At 43.6% G+C, this 15,564-nt stretch overlaps 1 protein-coding gene across 1 annotated transcript in view; it reads right to left on the bottom strand.

Annotated features, from left to right (window-relative positions):
* Positions 1-15,564, bottom strand: part of MORN1 (MORN repeat containing 1) — a 489,262-nt gene that overhangs the window by 235,134 nt on the left and 238,564 nt on the right. The gene's annotated exons all lie outside the window — the stretch shown is intronic.

Below are 15,564 nucleotides of genomic sequence, written 5' to 3'. Positions count from 1 at the left end.
TTGACGTGTTGCGACTCTTTGTGCGTGCTCACTCCTGGCCCCAGTCTGTTCCTGTTAGGGCAGGCACCAGTACCCCTGTTTGAGCCATTGTTATTTTTTCCTGCCAATAATACCCCGTCTTATGGTCTGCTTTGAGGGTTGTTCTATACCATCCCCTCAGCTCATCCGCACCTGAGTGATTGGAGTTGTAGCACGGCTCTCGAACATTCGATTGAGGTGCTCCTCCTCCCACTTTATGTTTTAACAGTAGAGTAATGTCCTCCTGATTGGCCCTCCATACTGTTAGCAGCCGCCAGGAGGCACTCTCTACACTTTGTGCCATACAGAGCATTAACCATGCTCCCCATGCTGTGCCTTACTGGCGGTCATCGCATCCTCTCTGGACGTCACCATCTGATGGCGTCATTGGATGCCAGTTCTATTGACTCGCCGGAGCGAGCGTGCGCATGCGCGTCTTTCGGTGCGCGATTACGTCATTGCCTGGCACCCAAACACGTGTTGACGGGTGCGCCGGGCGCACACTTTGAGGTCATTACCTGGCGCCCAGTCAAGTGACGGCCCCTCCTTATATTCTATCTGTCTAGCTACAGACGCTGCCGAACTATTCACCTAGAGGGGACACCACTAACTTGGTGATCCCTACTCCCTCGTATACAGCCATACGCTGACCACGGCCATTCAAAGTAAGTGTGACCTCCCCTTTCGTCTCTAGCTGATTGGGTCTGAGGTGTTTTGGTTATCACTCTTACTAGGTTTTTCTTTTCTGTTCTATTTTTAGGTTACACTTCAGTGCTGTGCGGTACGCCGCCTTGTGGTATTAACCTGTTGATCTGTTTGCCCCGTGTCCCCTGAAGATTCAAGGGGCTCGTATAGATGAAACGCGTTGGGACACTAGTATTATATTACTTATTACATGTACACTTTTTCAAGTTTTTTAGCCCCGCATCTGGTACCCATTCCAGCCCCTTTTCCCACTCTGTATAGGGCCTCTGTAGGGTCTCTAGAACAGGACCAGGTTCCAGCCGGGGCCACCCCTTGCGAGGTTTTTTGGACCCCGTACATAGGATATTATAGGGTGGACTAGGCCAAGTAGGGTGTGGTAGAGTTAGCTTCCCTCCCTTAGGTCTCATCCTCACTAGTCCGTGTAGGGTGCCATCCATGACACTTTGATCTATACCATTTGAGGAAACATACTTTTGACAATGGTGAGACAATTATTTTTGTTTTCTTGTGTTAAGTAGTCATATTCGGCACTCATCCAGCCACTTGACGGATATACCCAGTGCTCCTGACGGTTCTCTACCGGCGACCAGTAGAGCTCTTGGCCCGCCATTTTTTGTGTTTTTTGTCAAGTAGGGGCCTATGTTTTATTTACTAATACCATTAAAAGTTAAGTTTTATTAAGTTACTGCCCCCTTTCCATTTTGATTTCACATGTCATAGTAGACTTTTTGTATGATCCCTAAACAAGGTTGATATTAAGCAAGTAGGAAGTCAAAGTAAGAATAAATATCTCACTTACCGCGGACTTTATATATTCCAAGTTGCTCAATATCATCATTCCTCTGCAATCGTTCCTCCGGACAGCAATTGAACTCCCGGACACAGAGCACCCAAAAACGGTCATGGTAGAATTTTTATATGATCCCTAAACAAGGGATCTAACCATTATTTCTACAATGCTCTGCATCTTAAAATTTTGTCTATGGGTAAAAGAATGAGAATACATGACTCATGGTGGTATTAGAGTCTTCCTCCACCTCTTACAACTCCAAATAGAAGACCCTCTCTTTATTAGCAAAGCCCTGGGTGTCACCATTACAACCTAAAAATACAAATCAGCCCATATGAATGTGACATATATTTTAACAGAGATTGATATAAATATATCCTCATAGTATGCATCTGGACACAATATTTACACACTCACATGCACACAGCATCACAGAGAAGGGTATTTTTTGATCCCAAAGAGTCACAGAAAGACAATACCTAGAAATATGATATTAAGCAAGTAGAAAGTAAAAGTAAGAATAAATATCTCACTTACTGCGGACTTTATACATTCCGAGTTGTTCAATATCCTCATTCCTCTGCAATCGTTCCTCTGGACAAATATTGGAATCCCGGACACAGAGCCCCCAAAAACGGTCATGGTAGAATTTTTGTATGATTCTTAAACAAGGAATGTAACAATGTTGTCGGCAATGCTCCAAATCTTAAAATGTAGTCTAGGCGTATAAGAAGGGGAAGACAACTCATGGTGGTATCTAAGTCTTCTTCCACCTCTTCCTACTAGGAAGATGGCAGAAGACCCCCTTTTTATTAGCAAAGCCCTGGGCATCACCCTTACAATCTAAAAATACAAATGAGCGAATAGGAACGTGACGTGTTTTAACAGAGAGTGATGTATCCTCATAGTATGTATCTGGACACAATTAGGATACTCCAGGTGGGAAAATCAAAACAGAGGATTTACCCTATGTAGCCATCCAGTCTTTACACCAAAAATTGCAACCCAGGTATACCCAAGATTTAATTATGCTTAAATAATCCTACTATATCACACACAGTCAGTGTTTGGGACTTCTTTTCTGCCAGAAAACTGGAGCAGAGAGTTGATAAATCTTCCCTTAAAGGGGTTATCCCACTTTGCGTTTTTATACTTACCTGCTGCCACCGCGCGTTCACTTCCTGGATTCTGGCTGGGGGCGGGCTTCATCTTGATTTAAGTCTTCTCCCGGCCGGGCCGCGCGCTGGACTGAACGCGCACACTGCCGCGCATGCGCAATGTGACTTATTTCTGGCCAGTATAGTACAGAGCCGGCGTGCGCGTTCGCAGCTCTGTACTATTCTGGCCGGGAAGAAGTCACCGTCGCGCATGCGCGGCAGCGTGCGCGTTCAGGACAGCGAGTGGCCCGGCCGGGAGAAAAGAAGAAGTCTTCTGGGCAAGCGCGACCATCGGGATTTTGCGGAAGAGCGGTGGTCGTAACCAGGGGAGACCGAGTCACAACAATAAGGTAAGTGGGGATGAATTTTCTCCTAATCGGTGGGAATTTGTTAATAAAGTATATTTACAAAAATGATCACTGTCAAATCATTAACAGATTTAACAGTGATCATTATGATGGGATAACCCCTTTAAGGCTAAATGCACACGATCAGGATTGCATGCGGATTTTCCACGCGGATCTGCGTGCAGAAAATCCGCACTGTAGGTCATGTACATTTTATTCTATGAGAATTTGAAATTCTGAGTGCACACGATGTGGATTTTTCCACGCCGATTTTGACCTGCGGTGCGGATTTTAAAATCCGCAGCATGTCAATTTATTTTATTTTTCCTGACCGGATTTTCTTCATTCACTCCGCACAGATTTGCCTGAGAACACCTGCGGATTTCAGTGCGGATGCTCCGCACATGAATCCTGAACGTGTGCATGTACCCTTAATGGACTAATGTAAACAATAAAAATTAGACCTTATATAGTACATGACTAACAAACTTAGAACCAGCTCTGTACCTCACATGGGTCCAGAGATCTCCCCATTCATTGCTCTGCTAGATTTATATCAAGCTGGGAGCTCAAGGGCAGTGTCCTTTCTTCTGCAGCTCAGGGAGGGCGTCCTTTCTGCTGCAGCTCTCTCCCTATCACAGCTCAGGGGCAGTTGAAGGATTAGGGTCCATTCACACGTCCGCAATTTTGTTCCGCATTTTGCGGAACGGATTTGCGGACCCATTCATTTCTATGGGGCAGCACGATGTGGATCCGCACTTCCGGGTCTGTAATTCTGATCCCGAAAAAAAAAAGAACATGTCCTATTCTTGTCCGCAATTGCGGACAGGAATAGGCATTTTCTATTAAGTGTCGGCGATGTGCGGTCCGCAAAATGCGGAGCGCACATCGCCGATGTCCGTGTTTTGTGGATCCACGGATCAGCAAAAAACACATGGACGTGTGAATGAACCCTTAAACTGAGCATATTCAGCCTTCTCGGTGAGCCGGGTAAAGAAATAAGAAAAAAAAAAACAGCAGGTGGCGCTATACAGATACACTTTATTGAATAACACAGTGGCTATACAACATTTTTTTAATTCATTTCTCTCTTTGACCTCAAAAACAGCATAAAAAAACCTGGAGTGAAAGCTACTCCAGCACCAGACAGGGGTAGTTTTGACTCCTCTTTTACACCTATTTCCATGCATTCATGTTAGTAAATTTGCTGGGCTGATGTCCCGGTCCGGCCCCTATCACTCCCAAGTGATGAGGACTGCCCAAATAGCCTGTGCACCAGAATTTTTTCACACGAGTGTTTAAAAAGTTGCAAAATAGTATCTTGGGACTTTTTTACATCAAAAACTGAAATAGGCTTCTTAACCCCTTAACGCATAATGCTGTACATGCAGGGAATTGTATGGAGCCTCCGTAGTGAAATTGCGGGATTCTGATTGGTTACCATGACAGCCTAGGGCCTGCTTCAGGTTCCCAGGCCTGCCATGGTACACTGTCTGCTAAGCTATGCATGAAGCACAGCTTAGCATGGAGCATAATAGATCTCTATTATGGTGATTGGGACAAGGGATGAAAAGATCCCATGTTCTAGCCCCCTATGGAGGCTAAAAGTTAGTAAAAAGTAAAAAAAAACACAAAAATAAAATAAAATTTGATATATCAGGTATCACCACATCTGAAAATATTTAAAACATTTTCCTGCACGATGAATGCTGTAACAGAAAAAAACAATAAAAACACGTAATTTGACATTTTTTTGTCACCTTATCCCATCTAAAAGTTGAATAACAGTAATTAAGAAGTTCGTACCACAAAAAACAAGCCCTTATACAGCTCTGTGTACAAAAATATGTTTAAAAAAATGGTAATGTAAAGAAAATTTTGATTGTTTTGCAAAGGTTTTTATTTTTAAAAAGTAATAAAACAAAATAAAACTATACAAATTTGGTATCTCCATAATTGTATTGAGCTGCATAATAAGGACATCATGTAATTTTTATCACACAGTGAATGCTGTAATGTTAAGACTTTGATGGAATTGAGCGTTTTTTTTATTTTATTTTACCCCACAAATAATTTTTTTCCCACTTTCCAATACAAGACATGGCAAATCAAATGGTGCCATTAAAAAATGCATCTTGTTCTGCCAAAAAAATAAGCCCTTGCATGGCTGTGCAAAACGAAAAATAAAAAAGTTATGGCTATGTTATGGCTCTATCCTTAAGGGGTTAATAAATGACCCCCATGGAGCTGTATCCTGTAGCTTCAAAATGAAACATACATCTTGTATACACCCAGAGAGGGCTTTCTCAGGGGTGTTCGGAAAGTGCTACTGCTTTAATTGAAAGAGCCCTGGGGGGTCATTTACAAAGACTGGCTTTTAGGGCTCGTTCACACGAACGTTTTTTGCGTTCCGTATATGGGCCATTTTTTGAGTTCCGTATACGGTCTGTATACGGAACCATTCATTTCAATGGTTCCGCAAAAAAAAAACGGAATTTACTCTGTATGCATTCCGTTTCTGTTTTTCCATTCAAAGATAGAACATGTCCTATTATTGCCCGCAAATCATGTTCCTTGGCTCCATTCAAGTCAATGGGTAAGCAAAAAAAATGGAACACATACGGAATGTACTCCGTTAGTCTTCCATATCCGTTCCGTTTTTGCGGAACCATCTATTGAAAATGTTATGCCCAGCCCAATTACAAAATGTAATTACTGCATGCTGTATATGCCACACGGAAAAACGGAATGGAACTGGAAACACTACTGAAACAAAAAACAGAGCCGTTAAAAACGGACCGCAAAACACTGAAAAAGCCATACGGTCGTGTGAACAAGCCCTTACGCCGGTCTTTGTTCCTCCCGCACTGCCGGAGAAAGTGCCTAATTTAGGGCTCATTCACACGAATGTGTGCTGCCTGTTACCGTACTGCAGACCGCATTTGCATATCCGCAATACAAGGGCCCTATACCGTGTGCATTTTGCATCACGGATGCGGACCCATTCACTTCAATGGGTCCGCAAATCCAGAACGGTCCAGAACGGAACGGAATACTGCGGGAGCACTATGGAGTACTTTCTAGGGTTCCGTTCCGTGCCTCCGCACCGCAAAAAGATAGAACTTGCTCTATCTTTTTGAGGAACGGACGGATCACGGACCCATTCAAGTGAATGGGTCCGCGATCCCCATGCGGCTGCCCCACGGACGGTGCCCATGCATTGCGGACCGCAATTTGTGGTTCACAGCTCGGGGACGGGCTTCACGCGGTCATGTGAACAAGGCCTTATTACGAGGCTTGAGCTTCGTCATAAATTGGGCGCAACTCCGACAGTCCCTGCGCCTGGACTAAAAGTTACTCCAACCCTGGATATGTAGACATAAGTAATAAAAAATAGTAAATTTGCAGGAGCCAAATTCCTGGCGCCTGAAGGGGCGTTTAAAAAGTCACAAAAAGTGGTCTTCCGTGCCAAAAACCAGTGTAAAAAAAAATGATGACCCCCTTTGCCTCTAACACCATGTAAAGTACAATTGTAGATACATATTCGGTTTTCTCCTGCGAGATAAAAAAAGACCATTGCTAATTTTGTGACGGCACAAAACAAAAATCAACCCAAGTCACTGTCACATATAATATATCTCATTCATAGACACCCTGTAACCAAAAAAAAAAATTAAAAAAAAAATCTGCTAAGCTTCTGAAGAATCAGAGCCATTGAATTACTTGTTAAATCCTGTCATGTCTGTTTTAATGAGAACAATTATGACATGATCAGCAAGATAAAGGTCGTACTGTTACCATAGGGAGTGAAAGGCAGCGGGATGACAGGGCTTAAAACCAAGAAAGGCCAGACAGATTTCTCAGCAAGCAAAATGTCAATTAATTATCTTTTTACAACCATCTCAATTACACCGCACTAACCAGCTGTGTAGGACATAGAGGAGCAAGTCGAAGGGGGGGGAACCCTAGGAATAAGTAAAAGGAATTAATTTCTATCATAAAATCGCAAATGTGATCCTTAATAACAGGGTGTGAATAGGGATTCTGTTAATAACCTGATCTATGCACCGTAATATTTTTTTCCCATCCGAGAAGCCATTTTTCTCATCGTAATAAGGTATTATGAGTCCTGAGGGTAATCCAGAAGAGCATAATAGATTTCTCTCTTTAAAAGGTGACCAGACACACCGCATTAGTCTTTAAAGCCAGACTCCATTAGCCACAAAGCCACTTATATAAAAGAAATGATAAAAAAAAAAAAGATTACCATCCAATGCATGTATTGGTGAGAATTTAGCATGGTGCGGCCATCGCCGATAATTATTGTAATGATCTCAATTAATGGAGTACGTTGGAATTTAGAGGTTACACGCTGGAAAGTTAAACATAATGGCTGAATATTTGCAAGATAAGTGGAAAGCGGAAAGACGGGGGATGAAGCAAAGTCAAATGAAAAGCTTGTCTTAATTTAAACTTCATCTCGCTATAAAACGAAAGACATGCGGAAAGAAATTAGCATAATGAGGAGATTAGGTGCAGTAATGTACTACACAAAAGCGTAAAAAAAAAAAGTTGCAGCTTCAAATGAAGTTAGATTCCAGCAGATTAGATTGAAATCGTTATTTTTTAACTATTTCTGGATGGGTCATGTTCATTTTATTGTGCATTTTATATTGTGCAAGGTCAGGTTATCCTGTTGGCTCCATTCACCTTACAAATGTCATCTTATTAATGTGCACAACCAGATCTCATAGGGCCCCATAGAAAAACTCAGTAGAGGGCCCCTTGCACCACCAACTCCCCAGGATGTGTGCGTCAAAAATTCCCAGGCGAAGTGGATTTCTGACAAATTTACAATCTCTAATTACAATTAACTTTTTTTTTATTACGCAGACGAAAGTTAAATTAAAAAAAAGTCGCCCGTGGTCTCAACCAATTTATCATTACTATGTGGGAAAAAGTGGAACTGGTGCTTCAAAAATATGGAGCTCGTTCTGAACACCATATTTTTCAATGTATATACATCACACGACTGGCATAAATTGTCACGGTAGGTGAGGGAAGGGAAGCAAACCAAATACAACAAAAACAACAAAACACCAGGCTAGGCCCCAAAGCTAGGGAACAGGGAAAGGTCACCACCTGACTATCCCTGAATCTTTCAGTGACTGCTGACAACATGAGAAAATCCTTAGGGTGGAAGTGCTCATGCGCTGGAACCTAAGCCTAGCTGATACTGAAGCAAACCCTCAGCTAGGGAGCTGGAGATAAGGCAACTGGTTCCTAGCGCAAGATGCAGGAACCAGCGTCTTCCTGAGGCGTAACCAGAACACACAACAAAAGGGAAGGAGTAGGACTTAGCTTAAGACGGACAGGGAGCAGGAGATCCACCAAACACTAGCTGAGAACTCCAGAATCAAATATAAACCTCAAGGGCTATAGTGAGAGGCGGGTATAAATAGCACCACTAAATAGCTAATGAGCAGAACCTGTGGGGAGGTGGGATCCTGCCCAAAACTACAACAAAGAGAAACAGAACAATCTGTCAGATAGACTCACGTGTATCAAGTCTGTCAGATCTTCTCAGGCCTCTCACAGGGCAGGGCGTGACAGTACCCCTCCTTTTTCGGGTGACCTCCGGGCACCAAGGACCAACCTTATCCGGGTGTGCCCTGTGAAAGGCCTTCACAAGGCGACTAGCATTGACATCAGTCGCAGGAACCCACATTCTTTCCTCAGGGCCGTATCCCCTCCAATGCACAAGGTACTGAAGGGAGCCACGAAGAACACGCGAGTTGAGTATTCTGGAGATCTGAAACTCCATATTACCATCTACTAAGACAGGAGGAGGTGGCAAAAGATATGGTTCAGCAGGTTCAACATACTTCTTGAACAAAGACCTGTGAAACACATTATGGATCTTCCAGGCCTGCGGAAGTTCCAAACAAAACGCAACCGGATTAACAATGGCAAAGATTTTGTAAGGATTTTGTAAGGACCAATAAATCTTGGGCCCAACCTCCAAGAAGTCACTTTCAACTTAATGTTCTTAGTGGACAACCACACCAAATCACCCACACACAGGTCCGGACCAGTCATACGTCTCTTGTCAGCCATCTGTTTACATCTTTCGCCCATTTTTTTTAAAATTAGTTTCAATCTTCCGCCAGATAGAAGACAACGAAGAAGAGAATCTCTCCTCTTCAGATATACCAGAAGATTCAGTCGCAGAAAAAGTACCAAACTGAGGGTGAAAACCATATGCGCCAAAAAATGGTGACTCATAAGTGGACTCCTGTCTACGGTTATTCAAGGCAAACTCAGCCAAGGACAAAAACAAAGACCATACTTCCTGATTCTCGGCGATAAAACACCTCAAATAAGTCTCCAGGTTCTGGTTAGTGCGCTCAGTTTGTCCATTTGACTGAGGATGGAAAGCCAAAGAGAAAGACAACTGAAAACCCAGACGAGTACAAAACGCCTTCCAAAACCTGGAAACAAATTGCGTCCCCCTATCAGACACAACATCAGAGGGGATGCCGTGTAATTTCACAATGTTATCAACAAACACATGAGCGAGAGTTTTAGCATTGGGCAGACCCGACAATGGTACAAAGTGAGCCATCTTACTGAAGCGGTCCACCACCACCACCAAAATCACAGTTTTCCCAGAGGAACTCGGTAAATCAGTGATGAAGTCCATGGACAAATGCGTCCAAGGACGAGACAGGATGGACAAAGGAAGAAGAGATCCTGAAGGGCGAGTGTGAGCCACCTTAGCACGTGCACAGGTCTGGCCACCAGAATCTCCGGGAAATAAGATCCACCGTGGACCTACTCCCAGGGTGTCCCGCAACACCTTGTGTCGAAGTTCAGAAGGAACAAACAACTTCCCTGAAGGACAGGAATCAGGTGCCTCACCTTGAGCCCCCAACACTTCCGCCTCCAGTTCGGGATAAAGGATAAAGAGCGGATACAACCACCCCATCAGCCAAAATCGGAGCGGGATCCTCCGAATTCCCCCCCCCCCCCTTCCCCAGGAAAGCTAAGTTACAAAGCATCCGCTTTGACGTTTTTGACCCCAGGGCGATAGGTGACCACAAAATTAAATCTGGTAAAAAACAATGACCATCTGACCTGCCTAAGGTTCAGACGCTTTGCTGATTGCAGGTAAGCCAGATTCTTATGGTCAGTAAATACCGTAATCGGATGAATCGCTCCTTCTAGCCAATGACTCCACTCCTCAAAGGCCAATTTAATGTCCAGCAACTCTCTATTCCCAACATCATAATGCATGTATATGGTGAGACATTATATTCCTCATCAGAAGCATTCTTTCAGGGCTGATTAAAGGCCCCATAATACATTACACAGTACAACACAGATCTGGAATATGCCTGTGTGCATGAGCTCCTTAGACTGGGTTCATAGTTCTTCTCTTCTAGAGCAAGAAGCTACACTGACCAGAAAATTGTCATAAAGTAAGATCAAGAGAGAAGAAAAAAATTGTGTCTTTTAATTCAGTATTGGGTGTAGCTCATGGATAACCTAAGCAGTATCCAATGGGCACACGTTTATGTGTTAGGTGAATGAAAGGGCACATTGTCCAACCAGATCATTTTGGGGTTAACTGCACTTTTGGCAATAGTTATAAACCATAATGACTGTCTACAAGACAGCCAGCCCAATATAGATTTCATAAAAGGAAGTAAAAACATAGAAGCCATCAGACAAAAATGTCACCTAAAGCAAAGCACTTTTTTACTCCAATATGTACTATTTCTCACTGATGAACTATGATTTAGGTTCTCTCCATGAGCCAGTGCCCTTGCAGGTCCCTCATGATGTGAGAAAGTCAATAATCCACCTGAGGCATGTGTTATCTCAGCATGATAAGATAGTATTGAATACTGTCTAGAAGGCAGTAGCAGGTAAGTAGCAGATGCTATCAGGCCGGTTCCCCTGTGTGATGAAGAAGCACACATGTTATGGCGGTGCACTGTGCATCTGCTGCCTGACTGTTAATTGAGAAATGAGACCCTCTTCCAAAATGATGATACACAGATCAGATGCAAACCTGCAATCCTTATCTGCTTCACACAACCCTCTTCAGCATGCTAATGAGAGGGACTAAAACAGCTGTGTCTTGTATTGGTGCTTAGGGTCGGTCTTTTTGGAAGGTGAACATTTAGCAAAGTCTGAGGTCCACAGTACTCTGGATCAGGTTTAAATTAAGATTATCTCTGTGCTTTTCTCCATTCAACTTTCCCTCAACTCTGACCAGTTCCCCGGCCCCGCTGCAGAAAAACACAACCACAGCATGATGTTGCCACCACCATACTTCACTGTAGGGATGTATAGGGCAGTGCCTTGTTTTCTCCAAACATGACGTTTAGAATTGAGGCCAAAAAGTTCAATCTTGGCTTTATCAAACCAGATAATCTTTTTTTTCTCACAGTCTGGGAGTCCTTTAGATGATTTTTTGCAAACTTTCATGTGTCTTTTACTGAAGAGATCCTTCTTTTTGGCCACTCTGGCATAAAGTCCAGATTGGAGGAATGTGGATCTTTGGGTTCTTGGTCATCTCTCTTACCAAGGCCCTTTCTCCCCGATTACTTAGGCTACTTTCACACTGGAGGCAGCAGGGTCTGGCAGGCTGTTCTGGCGGGGGAATAGGGCCGGAGCTGACTTCCAGTGGCACGGTGGACTAGTGTTAGCATGGATCCGGCAGGCTGCTCCCCCGCCGGAACAGCCTGCTGGACCCTGCTGCTGACAGTGTGAAAGTAGCCTTAGTTTGTTGGGGTGACCAACTCTAAGAAGAGTTCTGGTTGTTCCAAACTTATTTCATTTAAGAATTATAGAGTCCACTCTGCCCTTGGGAACTTTAGTGCAGCAGAAATGTGTTTGTATCCTCCTCCAGATCTGTGTCTCCACACCATCCTGACTCGTAATTCTACAGGCAAGGCTTTGTTTTTGTTCTGATGTGCATTGTCAGCTGTGCACCTTATGTCTTATATTTTGGCCGAATGCACACGGCCGTGTTCCGCGGCCAAGAGTGGTCCGTGGTATGCCGGGCTGGATTCCTGTTCAGAGCATGAGCGCACGGCGTCATTGGTTGCTATGACGCCGGGCGCTTCATGCCGGCGCTGCACTACAGTAATACACTATACGAGTGTATTACTGTAGTGCAGCGGCGGCATGAAGCGCACGGCGTCATAGCAACCAATGACGCCGTGCGCTCCTGCTCCTGCGCGGAACACGGCCGTGTGCATTCGGCCTAACACAGTCAGTGTTTGGTCAGCGATTTTGAGCCCAAACCAGGTGCGGTTCTAAACACAGAACAGATGCAGATCTTTCCCTTATACTTTATGTTTGTGGAGGTTCCAATCCTGGTTTTGGCTCACAGTCACTGATGGAAATCACTGACCAAAACACTGACGTGTGATAAGGCATTATAGAGACAGTAGTGTATCTATCTAAATCATCTCCAATCAACTGAATTTACCACATTTGGACTACAGTCAAGGTGCAAAAACATCTAAAAGATTATCCAGATAAATGGGAGGTCCCCAGAGCTAAATGTCAAGTGTCATATCAAAAGGTCTAAATACTTAAGTCCATGTATATATTATGGATGAGCGAATAGAGTGTATTGGTTCAGATGAGCTGAAGTTATTACTTCACGAAGTCTCGTGAGACTTTGGGTAATAACTTCAGATTTCTACTGTTAAAAACCTTTTACCGAACTCAGTTTCGGTTCCAAGTGGTACCTATATTTCTCATAGGAGCCAATGCATTCTAATACTGTACTGGGCGCTCGCTCCTTACAGTATTCTAACAAAGTTTTATGCAAATCAACTTTGGATGTTTTATCTGAAGTCGATTCGCTCATCCCTAATATTTACATATATTAGAGAGAGAGATACAGTATGTATATATATATATATATATATATACATATATATACACACACTGAACAAAAATATAAATGCAACACTTTCAGTTTTGCTCCCATTTTTCATGAGCTTAACTCAAAGATCTGAAACATTTTCAAAATACAGAAAAGACCCATTACTCTCAAATATTGTTCACAAATCTGTCTAAATCTGTGTTAGTGAGCACTTCTCCTTTGCCGAGATAATCCATCCCACCTCACAGGTGTGGCATATCAAGGTGCCGATTAGACAGCATAAATATTGCACAGGTGTGCCTTAGACTGCCCACAATAAAAGACCACTATGAAATGTGCACAGTTTTGCCTTACTATGGGGAGGGGGGGGGGAGGGTCAGAAAACCAGTCAGTATCTGGTGTGGCCATCATTTGCCTCACGCAGTGCAACACATCTCCGCCCCATACAGTTGATCAGGTTGTTGATGGTGGCCTGTGGAATGTTGGTCCACTCCTCTTCAATAGCTGTGCGAAGTTGCAGAATATTGGCAGAAACTGGAACACGCTGTCGTATACGCCGATCCAGAGCATCCCAAACATGCTCAATGGGTGACATGTCCGGTAATTATGTTGGCCATGCAAGAACTGGGATGTTTTCATCTTCCAGGAATTGTGTACAGATCCTTGCAATATGGGGCCGTTCATTATCATGCTGAAACATGAGGTTACGGTCGTGGATGAATGGCACAACAATGGGCCTCAGGATCTTGTCACGTTAACTCTGTGCATTCAAAATGCCATCAATAAAATACACCTATGTTCGTTGTCCATAACATACGCCTGCCCATACCATACCCCACCGCCACCATGGGCCACTCGATCCACAACGTTGACGTAAGCAAACCGCTCACCCACACGACGCCACACACGCTGTCTGCCATCTGCCCTGAAAAGTGAAAACCAGGACTCATCCGTGAACAGAACGCCTCTCCAACGTGCCAGACGCCATCGAATGTGAGCATTTGCCCACTCAAGTCAGTTACGACGACGAACTGCAGTCAGGTCCAGACCCCGATGAAGACGACGAGCATGCAGATGAGCTTACCTGAGATGGTTTCTGACAGTTTGTGCAGAAATTCTTTGGTTATGCAAACCGATTGTTGTTGCAGCTGTCCAGGTAGCTGGTTTTAGGCGATCATGGAGGTGAACATGCTGGATGTGGAGGTCCCGGGCTGGTGTGGTTACATGTGGTCATCGGTTGTGATGCCGGTTGGATCTACTGCCAAATACTCTGAAATGCTTTTGGAGACGGCTTATGGTAGAGAAATGAACATTCATTGCACGGGCAACAGCTCTGGTAGATATTCCTGCAGTCAGCATGCCAATTGCACGCTCCCTCAAACGTTGCGACATCTGTGGCATTGTGCTGTGTGATCAAACTGCACATTTCAGAGTGGACTTTTATTGTGGGCAGTCTAAGGCACACCTGTGCAATATTCATGCTGTCTAATCAGCACCTTGATATGCCACACCTGTGAGGTGGGATGGATTATCTCGGCAAAGGAAAAGTGCTCACTAAAACAGATTTAGACAGATTTGTGAAGAATATTTGAGAGTAATGGGTCTTTTGTGTATGTAGATATTTGAGTTCAGCTCATGCAAAATGGGAGCAAAACTGAAAGTGTTGCGTTTATATTTTTGTTCAGTGTATATATATATATATATATATATATATATATATATATATATATATATATAAAAGATGAAAACAGGCAGCACTCTCAAATAGAAAAATAAATCAACAGAGTTTATTCACCCATGCAGGAAGCAACATTTCAGCTCTATACTGGAGCCTTTCTCAAGGCTTGGCTTGAGAAAGGCACCAGTACAGAACTGAAACGCAGCATCCTGTATGGGTGAATAAACTCAGATTTATTTTTCTATTTGAGAGTGTTGCCTATTTTCATCTTTTGTATTTCTGGGCGATTGTCTTGTCCCTTTGGGCTTGCACCTCCTTGCATTTTTGTCTTGTGCTGCAATTTTCCCCCTTTTTGTATAAATATATATATATATATATATTTATACAAAAAGAGGGAAAATTGCAGCAAAGGCTCCATTGAGTAGAACTGAAACGTTGCTGCTAGATGGGTTAATAAACCATCCACTTTTTTCACGTTATATTGGAGTGCTTCGTTTTTTCTACTACTATTGAGTGGACCTTGGTCTCTGGTCCATATTGAAGGATTTGCACCCTCGCTGCTGTGTGCAATAGCCTGAAGTTTGGGGGACTTAGCGACGCCTAGAGAACGAGGGTTGCACGGCCAGCGTCTGGAGGACTACTGGGCCACACTCCCCCTAAAAGGTACTGGAATTGCCACAGCCTGGAGGCTGAGGTATTGAGGTTGGCTTAGGAAAGCCGCATATGATGTCCATGTGTGAACTGTGCTCTACGAGTGAGGTAGGGACGTATTTTGTTTAGGTAGCGCCTAGACGGGCAGGAGTTTATTTGTATGTTTTTCTTTATGCCGTGTGCCACAATAAATGCACAGTTTGGACATGAAAATCAGTTGTCTAGTGAGATATCTGTGAGTGTGACCCCCTGAAAAGAGACGATCCTTTACAATATATATACTGTATCTAAATATATATATCTATCTA

The sequence above is a fragment of the Bufo bufo genome, chromosome 1, assembly GCF_905171765.1.
Source record: "Bufo bufo chromosome 1, aBufBuf1.1, whole genome shotgun sequence".
NCBI classification, from domain to species: domain Eukaryota; kingdom Metazoa; phylum Chordata; class Amphibia; order Anura; family Bufonidae; genus Bufo; species Bufo bufo.
Note: the sequence above shows the minus strand (reverse complement) of the source record. Positions and strands in the feature narration are given on the sequence as shown.